Source organism: Serinus canaria, chromosome Z (genome assembly GCF_022539315.1).
Source record: "Serinus canaria isolate serCan28SL12 chromosome Z, serCan2020, whole genome shotgun sequence".
Lineage (NCBI taxonomy): Eukaryota > Metazoa > Chordata > Aves > Passeriformes > Fringillidae > Serinus > Serinus canaria.
In genome coordinates, this window is record NC_066343.1 from 8019818 (window position 1) to 8031137 (window position 11320).

Sequence of the window (11320 nt, forward strand, 5' to 3'; positions counted from 1 at the left end):
ACATATGTGGGTTTAAAAGGTACTCATTTTATGTGCTGAAGCTTATTGTGGGATGTCTTCAGTTATCAAGTGCATGGTGCACAGTAATAGTCATTTGCATAATTCTCTTCCTGTCTCTGCTTAAGTAGGATTTATTGAGATCATTAACTGAGTCACAGCTGTGGTTCCCAGAGTTAGACTATATGCTCAGTGCTGTACAAAATAGGACGGGCTTCAGTAAATGGGAAGTCAAGAGTGCTAGGATTTGAACTGATCCCATATAAAGCATTGTGCTATCTTGTTATGAAGCCTCAGTGATGCTTAACAAGCCTGTGCACTTTCTGATGCTCTTGTGTTAACGTGATGATAGGAGGATCTCTGAAGAACACCACCACCTTTGAACTGTTCTGAATGGAGAAGGCATTTTTCAGCCAACTGTCTACAAGAAATTCAGTGACACCTTTAAGAGAATTTAACCACCAGAAATAAAGCTAGAAATATGCAGAAAAAAGCAAGAACATCTAAGAGTTGGCTAGAGGGTTGCTATCATGTCTTAAAAACAGATGCATATCTCCCTTTGCTTTTGCTGTGTTGTGTGGAGTGCTTAATTCTGCTGTAGCCTTTAGCTGTGCTACAGCAGAAACCACACCAGGCCAATCCCAAGCAGCAGCAGCAGCTAGAAGACACATGCTGAAGCCTTTCTCTATGCAATGACATTTAGTAATACCTAGACAAGCTGACAGTGTGCTGAAGCTTTTTCTTAAACAGGTATTAACTGCTATTTGCTGCATGTGAACCCCACATTATTGCCCCTTAGCTAAATCCTGAGGCACATTCACCGAAATGCCCTTTCTGAGCATTTCCAGCAATGCTCAGAAAGGGCTGAGCATTGCTGGAAGCTTGTATTGACAGACATGAGATCTGGCTGCTAATGAAAGTTGTCTGCTTGTTCTCTATTACCATTACCTCAGGAACTGCAGGGTTATTTTGTCTGTATCAAGACAGAAATATCCATCAATTTTGTTTCCAATGCCACGTTGTCCAGTTGCTGCTTTATAGACAGGTAAAGGAACAGGAACTTTTTTAGCAGATTTCAAGAAAAAGAAGTGCTGGGAAGGAGGGAGAGCAAAGAGAGAACTGCTGCTCCTCAAAGTGCTTCTGGTCAAGAACATTTTAGGTGCAGAAGGGACTAGTAGAAAAAGCGGGACAACATGAACAATGACATAAACCCACCAGAGAGATGGTAAGAGAGGTAGTAATGAGAGCCAGGGGTGGTTGTTCACATTAATTGATAAGAAGGTGTGGAACATAATCAGGTTCACTTTGGAAAGATTATCTAATTAAGTATCTTGTCAGATGGGATACTAAGGAAAAGTCAGGAAAGGGAAAGTCAGAAATTAAAACTGAGGGATGTAAATCTGACAGGCAGTCCTGCAAGAGGAGTAGGACTTGATGGTTATGATTCCCTTCAACTTGATACATTTTAAGTCTAGTCTGTGACAGAAAGAGAACAAAACAACGCTGTCAATCACCTCAACTGCAGGGGCTCTGGGGAAACTGCATCAAAACAGAACTTTGCACTTAGTGAGGCTGGAATCTTGAGGGTCTGTGGTGTTGAGAGTGCTGGTGCAATGGTACCAGCTGATGGGGTAATGCACAGAGGTCTTTGTGCTTGCTATGCCCTCCCCAACCCATGTCTGTACATGTATTCCCCAGCAAACAAGAAACTGAACCAGCAAGAAAGTGGGAGGCCTCAGGTCTGGGCAGGGGTGTCACATGGGCAGAAGGTGGGTGCTGGTTTTGAGGGGGACATAGAAGCCTGGAGTATGCCCATGGGACAGTGTGCAAGTACTGCATGCTTGCAGTGAGCACCACCTTGAACCAGATGGTGAGCAAGGGACCCATATGTGGTCAGTGTGTCAGGGTCCAGAATAGGTTCTAGGGTACCCTTGACTATGCCTGTGCTGTAGTAGGCAACTATGCTCATGATCTTCATTAACTGCTAGTACTGAAGTGTGAATGGTGAAGCCATTCCTCCCGCCAGTGCAGGTGATCTCATATGTAGTGTGTGACTGGCACATGAATTAAAGATTTGTGTTGGTAAAAGCAGAGCTAGCCTATTTTTCTAATAAATTGGTACTTAAAGATTCACATCAGCATTCAAATACTTTCTGTATTCCCAGCTGCAATGTGACACTCCTGTTTGGTTTCTGCATGCTGAAATTTGAATCTGCTAAATATCAGATATCAGTTGGAAATCAGCTAAAACTGTCAGTGGAGTAGCTGAGGGTTCTAGCTGATGTGTATCTGGAGTGCTGCAGTATCATGTGATGTCTGATTTTCCTTGCTTTCTTTTTTCGATACAAACTTCTCCCGAAGAATTTAGCTTCTACCTGGAATTTGATCAAAATGAAGAAAGCATAGAAGATGGAAGGGCTGTGAAAAGGAGGCATATTGATAGCAGTTTTGCTAATGAATAGCATGACTTGTTTTAAATAACCAGTCACAGTCATAAAGCGCAAAGGCTGAAGAATTGAAACATTAAGTTGCCTTTGCATTCCTTGAGTTTTAAATTTAGGAATGACTACAGAAGTATCCTGTAATACCCCAGCTCCCACTGCTCAAAAGCACATTCTCTGTGTGTAACTATCTTCTCCCCATGGTGACAAAACTGATGTTGTAAACGGACAAGAAGTAATTAGGATGTCTTGTTCATTCTTTTTAAGCTAAAGATCACTGATTTGATTCACACTGTCTTACAAGCTTTGATGTGTGAAATAAGGTTCTTTTTCATAGACTACCATCCTGACTTTTTTTACTAATATTCCTTGCTGTGAATGCATAACATTTGGTGATAGGAATTAGAAAACAGGCAAGAAACAGGAATCATGTATGCCTTTTTTTTTTAAACCAAACTTTTGCTACTATATCACTACTGTTTTTTTACTAACGTATTTCCACCTGACCTCAGTATTGCCAGCAGGGGTCTATGTACAAATCACAGACAGGACAGGACTGCTGGTGAAAGCATCTCAAGCTATTGTATTTTCCAGCATCAGTCTCAGTACATGTTTATGACAATAGAAAGATGCCAGCAGCTCACATCCCCAACAACAGATGAAGAGCTCAATGTTCCAATGTATTTTAAAAGTCTTTTCACTAATCACACAAATCAAAAGCATATTGACAGTAGTTCTATCCAACTACTATAAGCATGCATACCTTTTGTTAAAACAATGCTTGCTTATTTTGAACATACTTGTTTGTAAGTCTTAAAATATAATGCACAGAGCTCCATGATCAAGCTTAGAAATTCCTAATATTTTGTTAGATATAATTTTCTGTAGCTTAGGGAGTTATTCTAGCCAAGCATTAATGCACAGACTATTATTCTATTTGTCCTTACTTTCTACTTCTTATATAATTTTACTGCTGACAAGTCTTATGTCTATTGCTTAGCTCTAATCGCAGTTTTGCTGTCTCTGAGGCCTGTCTTTTGCAGCTTTCCCAAAACCCTCTGGTTTTACGGATTTCCACAATTCCTCCTCTTGAAGATAGAAACAAAGATTAACAGATAAAGCAGCTATGTAGATAAGCAGAAGCATGGGTTGTGTGCCAAGCTTTTGGAAGCCTTTGCACAGACAAACATGGGGCCAGAAGGTTTTGTCTTGCTTGCCTGCATTCACTCAGCCAGGTGGTATAATATCATGGGTATCTGTCAGTCTTTAAAGCATGCTTGCTTTGCTATTCTTAGGGATGTGTACTGATGTCAGTCCCTTGGAATTTCTTTTGGAATCTAAACTCAATTTACATTCATTACTGTCCTGGTTTGGGCTGGGATCGAGTTTATTTCTTCCCTGGAGCTGGTACTCACCCACCATCCCCTGTTGCAGCTGGGCAGAGGAGAAAAAATTTAATGAAGGGTTCATGACTTGAGATAAGGGTCAGGAAGAAACACTCCAAGGGCAAAACAGGATTAATTTAGAAATATTAAGTGAATTTATTACTAACGAAACCAGAACAGGAAAATGAGAAATAAAATAAGCCCTTAAAAATATCTTTTTCCCCCTAACACTTCCGTCCTTCCAATCAACAGTGAAGGGAGACAGGGAGTGGGGGTCAGCTCATCATACAAGGTTTTCTCCTGCTTGGCTTAGGAAGAGAAGTCATTCCCTTGTGAGACCATGGCCTCCCTTCCTTCCCATGGGAGGCACTTCTCTGAGAATTTCTCCAGTGTGGTTCTCATCTCACAAGCAGCAGTCTTCCCAAAACAGCTGTGGTGGGGCAACACTCTTCCAAGGACAAACTGCTCCAGTTTGGAAGCAGGGGTCCCTTCTCTCCACCAAGTCTCCTACTGCATCACAGCCTCCTCTGGGCTTCTACCCACACTGGTGTGGGCACCTTCTCCAAGGGCTGCAGGTGGATCCCTGCTTCCCATGTGGATCCCCATGGGCTGCAGTCATCTCCATGGTCTGCAAAGGAATGTCAGCTCCAGCGCCTGAAGTACCTCCTCCCCTTCCTTCTGCATTGACGTTGGTGTCTCCATGTTGTTTCTCTCACAGGTACTCACCTCCTCTTCTATAGCTGGAATTAAACTGCACCACCACATTTGTTTTTGATTTCTTCTAAAATATGTTATCACATAAGCATTACCATCATCTCTAATTGGCCCAGCCTTGGCCAGCAGCATATCCATCCTCAGAGCCATCAGGGATTGTTTCTGTCAGACATTGTGGAAGCTTCTAGCAGCTTCTCACAGAAGCCACCTCTATGGCCCCCACACTACCAAAAATCAGGCCATGCAAAACCAACACAGACAAGAAAGAAGAAGGGAGGGACATCATTTGTATACTTGACTTCCTGTTAGGCAGGAAGGAGTCTAGTTGTCATGGGTTTGTCTGAGCACCTTCCTGCCCATGGAAAGTGGGGATTTAATTCCTTGATTTACTTGGCTTGTGTGCTTTTTCTTTGCCTAATAAACTATCTTGATCTAAAGCCAAGGGTTTTAACTTTTACCCTTCCATTTCTTTCCCCCATCTCACTGAGAGGAAGTTAGCAAGTGGCTGCATGGGTCGGAGTTGTGAGCTGTGATGAAATCGTGGCAATTGTACATGAATGTTGTCTTGACTTTACCGTTATGCTTAAGTCTTATCTCTTGATGATGCTACCATTTGTCCAAGTATATGAGTCATTAGACCTTACCAATGTATGATTTGTAAGACTGAATTCACCAAACTTTGGGGCCTTATCTTGACTCTCCATTTCATCATCCTGGTGTTGAGGTGATCTTGGTTCATCTTCTTTTAAAAGCAGGTGGTCCCTATTCTTATAAGTTCCTGTACGGATTTCATGCAATAGCCACAGTCTTTGTTCTTTTTCTACCAAATCTACTGCTTCTAGTACTTTGTGCTATGGTTATACATGCTCTTTCCAGTGTACATGTTCTCTGTTTCTCCTTTCTGTTCCAATCATCTTTAGTTTTGGGTCCATCATGGCAAGAAAGATACTTGTCTGTTGATGAGGCAGCAGCAGTGGCAACTGAGATAGGTCTAAGGGTGAGAGTTAGATTCAGCTATACAGGGTGGTACCTGATCTCAGGCCAACTCAAACAGCAGCCACCAGCCCCATCCAGACCTGGAAGCCCTTGGCAGTCAACCAGCAAGGAAGTGGCAGTGCCAGAAGCAGCAAGGGAGATTTAAATGGTTCTAGAGAGTGCAAATGATCCAGAACAAGGAGAACAGGAGTGAGCAAATGGGAATGTGCCACATCAGTTTCTATGGACAGGATGACCAGGAAGGGCTGCTCTTCAGCTCTCTGTGAACAGTCAATAGAGGCAGATAACAGACCAAATAGTTGGTGAAGGACACAAAGAGATCTTTTCAGCAACAGTCTTAATCTCTCAGGTATAGTTTTGACGTGCCACAGAGCTGCTATAGTTTTGGCATGGCCCTGTAGCTGCTGAAGTCACTGCACCAGCCATGTCAGAGGCCTCCAGACAGCCAGACCCTGATACTACATACAGCTCTCCAAGTCTCAGGTTATCTGGAGTGCTGGATCCCTCTCTGTGAGGCTTGATGATTCCTTTTTCAGGTGTTGTCGATGTGCTGCAACACCAGATGAAGAAACAACGAGGGGAAGCAAATACACAGTATTCAAGAGAATGAGAGATTGATGAATTCTCAGAGATGCTATAGCCTAAGGAGTCCTGAACTTCTTTTTTAGTAAAGAGATGGATTCAGAACACTGTCATGTATCTAGTCAATGGTCTGTTGAACAGGAGAGCTGGAAGCTGCTCTCTGCCAGTTCTAGGAGAAAAGCTTCTCCTCCTGAAAACATGATGATGAACAGTAGGACCGGCACTTTTTATAACAGGTAGGAAGGCCTGGAACCAGAAAACAGTCAACAGATGAGGTGTATGAAGGTACTTCTGGGATAGAGTGTGGCCAACTAGAGCAACACAATCTACTTCTGCGTCACACCCTGATTTGTTAAGAGGAAAAGAATAGTTCTCATGATTCCCTTCTAAGGGCTCTCTGATTATCTGTAACTGATACTTCAAGTCAGCAGTGATGAGACAACAAGAAGAAGTCTGAGGGTAAAAGGAATTCAGGACCTAGGGATGATTTGTTGACGAATCAGGACCACAGATAATGTTTTCCATGGTCCTTTCAGTACCAAGGAATAATAATCAAAGAAACAATATTCAAAGGAACAGGCAGATCCATCAGATCAACACTGGACTAATGACTGATGTCATTAGAATAATGTTGGGTTTTTGACCATGGGATGGTCTGTACAACACCTGATCTGCTGACTCCTGATGGGATGCACCTCTTAGAGTGGAAAAAGTTTTCCAGCATAGGAACTAGGAGGATTCATCAATAAAGCTTTAAACTAGTTTGGAAGGGGAAGGGACAAAACCGGGTAGTGATGCACCAAAACTTGAGGAACTGAGCGCTGGTGGGAGGTGTTGGCTACAACAGACCAGAGCTGAAGTGTTTCTGTTCCCACACACACAGCACAAAGAACAAACCAGAGGAGCACAAATCCTTGGCCCAGTCCCAGTGATTTGACATCACTAGCATAAGTGAAACTTTACCAGGATGAGTCCTGTGGTTGAAGTGCCCATTGAACAGTTACAGACTCCAGGAAGAATAGGCAGGGCAGATGAGGCAGAGGGAGGCATTGTATGTATGTAACAAAAGGGTTAGAATGTAGGGAGGTCACAGAGAGAGCCTCTGGGTAGGAATCAAGGGGCAGTGAAAGGATGCAGATGTCTCTGTGGGAGTCTACTGCAGATCTCCCAGCCCAGACAATAACACCGATGGAACTATGGGATGCAGAACTAAGGAACTAAGGGTTTCTTCTTTGAGGAACTAAGGGATGTGTCCAAGTGAACTGCCCTTGTCCTTCTGGGATACTTCAGCTGGTCAGAAAACAACTGGGAGCATCACACAGTCGGTCCAATACAGGCCTGAAGATTACTAAAACACCTGGATGACAACTTCATGTACAAGTATTAGGAGAGCTGACTAGGAAAGATGCCCTCCTTGATTTGTTGCTGTTAACAGAGAGGGTTGTATGAATGACACCATTGGTGGCTATTTTGCTACAGCAGCCACAATGTGATTTAGTGTAAAATCTCTGTTGCTAGGAAGAAAAATGTCAGAAAATTTTCACCCTTGGACATGAGTAGACCAGACTTTAGGCTGCTTAGGGAAATAGTGATCAAGATCGCTGGGAAAATTCTTCTGAAGGTGCTGGGGTCCATTAGTGTGGGTCGCTTTTTAGGTATCATCCTCCTTCAGGCACATGAGGCGGCAATTCCAAAATGTTGAAAGTCAAACAGATGAGACAGAAGGCTGTCTTGGCTGAACAGGGATCTGCTTTTGGAGGTAAAGCAGAAAAGGAAGGTGTATCACCAGCAGGAGAAATTTGGGTGACGTGGCAGGACCACAGAGGTGGTGCTCTGCAGGAAGAAAATTTTTGCAGCCAAAGCGTAACTGGAGTCAAAACTTGCCAGAACTGTGGGTGACAACAAAAAGACGGTTTTAAAATACATTGGCAAAAAACAGTGCAGAAGTTACATTAGCCTATTCCAGAATGAGGGTGGTCACGTCACAAATAGAGAATTTGACAAGACAGGGATATGGATTGTGTTCCTTACCTCTCTTCAGCATGGGCTAAGGGAGTCCCAGTGCCCTGAGCTGAATGACCGTGGTTTGAGAATGATAAACTCACAGTTGATCCTGAAGTTGTAGGGATCTACTGCACCAGCTGCATCCCTATAAATCTATGGAGCCTGATGGGATTCATCTGAGGCTACTCAAAGAGCTGGCTGATGTCATTGTGAGGCTTCTCTCAATATTTGAACAGTCTTGGGAATCTGGAGAGGTCCCAGTTGAGTGGAAGCTGTCATGAAGTACAAGAAGAATGACCCTGGAGTGCCTGATAAGGTTATGGAGATTATTCTGAGAGGTATTGAAAAATATCTGAAGGACTACATAGGCATAGGTCACAGCCAGCATGGTTTAATGAGAGTTAAGTCCTGCTTATCAAATCAGATTGCTTTCCTTGACAAGGTAACCCACCTAGATGATCAAGGGAAGCCAGTAGAAAATAATCTTTTTGGATTTCAGTTAAGCTTTTGATATGGTGTAAAGAGATAAAGATCACAATTTCCTCAAACACTAAAATTGCTGAAGACTCTACTGTAGCAAACTGTGCAACTGCTCATCTGTAACCACCAAAATCCACTCCCCCACTTCCCACCCCACCATTCCCCCTCCCCCTTTCTACCCCACCCCAAATATGCCTCCTGAATTCCTGGAATTTGGACTGTGAGTTAAGCCACCTAATGGGAACTTGAGATAACAGAAAGGTGATACTATCGTCCATTTATATCAGTCCTGAGAAAAGGTAAACAAATCTTTAGGAGACTGTATCCACAAGGAAAGTGTGCTCAGCAGCTAGGGTGAAAATGAGGTCTGACAGGTCTTGCAGGGGAATACCATAGACACTAATTAAAGCAAGAAACCCACTGAAATTAAAGAAGAGAAAGACTGAGCCTGGGACTAAGTAGCATTAGAAGAGAAAGAATCATTTAACCAATAGAATAAGAGAAGTCTGTAGTCAATGAGCATTAATTTCTTCCTTGCTAAAATGTATAAATGCTGAGAAGTTTTGAGCAACCTGAGGACCCCTACCACTAAGAAGCCCAGGGTGAAGAGGGATGCTGTCTGGATCCACAGGGATGGTGACTATCTTTCTACTTCATCTGTCTCTTTCTCTGCCCCCTGCTCTCTTTTCTAATTTTTTTTAATGTCTCTCTACCTCACATTTATTTTTAAATAAAATCCATTCTATTGACGAGTGTTGCTTGCACCTTAATTCAGGTAGAGGCATTTCCCTCTGACAATCAGATGGTAATATATTGCCTCTCACAGGGTTCTTCCAGACAATTCAGTCCACAGCTGGATAAACACACCATGCAATAGGTGAGCAGCTGTCTTGTGGGTCACAGAGTGACTGCTGCAACATCAGGCTGGCAACAGGCTACTAGTGCGGTTCTGCAGGGTTTCATCCTTGGCCCAGTTCTCTTCAACATCTTCATAAACATCTTGGATGCAGGACTCAAAGGGATGCAAAGTAAGTTTGCAGATGATTCAGTTATAAGCTTCCCAGGAAAGTAGTCATAGCACCAAGCTTAACAGAGTTCAAGAAGCATTTGGACAACAGTCTCAGACACATGGTGTGATTCTTGGGACTGTCCTGTGCAGGGCTAGGAGTTGGACTTTGATCATCCTGGTGGGTTCCTTCCAACTTAGATATTCTATAGATCTGTGGGATTGTGTCCAGAAAAGGGCAATGGAGCTAGGGCGAAGTCTGGAGTAGAAATCTGATGAGGAGCAGCTGAGGGAGCTGGAGGGGTTTTCTCCCCAGGGGAAAAAGAGTTATGACCTTTTTGTTTTCTACAACTCCCAGACAGAAGGTTATAGCAAGGTGGGGATTGGGCTCTTCTCCCCGGCAATTAACTGCAGGATCAGAGGAAATGGTCTCAAGTGGCAACAGGGGAGTTTTGGACAGGTATTAGAGAAAATTTCTTCATTGAAGTGGTGTTAGGTCACATAAGGGTGAGGGAGGGGAAGGAGACAGAGACCACTCACCCCAGATATTCATAAGGCACCAAGAGCTTTATTTCCCAAGCCCTCCTTTATAGAAGGTATTTGAAAGACCCAGTCTGGATGTTCTCATTGTTTTGAATCCCACTCCCCTTCAGGTCCTGGCCTGTGAGGTGGCTGCAGCATTGGGAGATATTTGGTTGGCCAACACCCTTATCAGTCACTGTAACAAAGTGGTTGTCGAGCCTTGGCACAGGCTGTCCAGGACAGTCATGAAGTCACCATCCCTGAAAGTGTTCTACAGGTGTGTGGATATGGCACTTGGGGACATGGGTTAGTAGTGATGCTGCATTAACCCTTTTATGTATTTGATCTTAGAGGTCTTTTCTAACCTTAATGATTGTGTAATTCTGTGATCTCTTACTTACTATGCAAATTTATGTAGCGCCTAGGCCTGTAGTTTATGTCTAGGCCACTAATAAATATACTTAGAAAGAGTAGTCTCAGACCAATTATTGAAGAGCCTACCAGAAATTCTACCCTCTTCAGCAGATGATCTTTAATGTTTTTTACTCCCTCATCTCAGTAATTTATGGAGTAGCCGCTATCCTTTTGGCAATTGCACTTACTATCTATTGCAGTTTGAAGTGCCTTTTGCCTTTTTTTTACAGATTACTAAGAAATCCAGTTCTCAAAGCAGGACTGGAGTAATTTTGATATCTGAAACTGTGATATGTTGATTTTATTTTGAGGAACAGACAACAGGGAACCCTGCCTGTTTCACTCCTACAGCTCACCAGTTCACATGTGTAAATTATTTTTCCATTCAAAGCTTGATGTGCAGATCCCTTTTAAAAAACGTGTTTTAAAATTATAACAAGGAAGATATATTTCATAGAGACTGTCATTCTTGTTGCTTTTCTTTGTCTCTTTCCTTCAGATCTTGTCTAACTGAATGGCTTTTCAGAAGAGTAGACAGGTAGTTGGTTCAGGTGCAAGGGTCAGAGGAACTCAAGTGAGAAATTGCAGCTGGTTCACTTTAAGATAGAAACATCTACATAATCTGAGTAGACAAAAACAGAATTAAAATTTGAGAAGGGAAAATCAAAATATGTTTGCATATTTAAGTCAAAGTAATTATTGAGCTCATGGAGAGAGTTTTGGTGTCGATGCAATGCAAAGGAAAACCACACAGACTTGGCTATCCAGGTTTGGTCAGG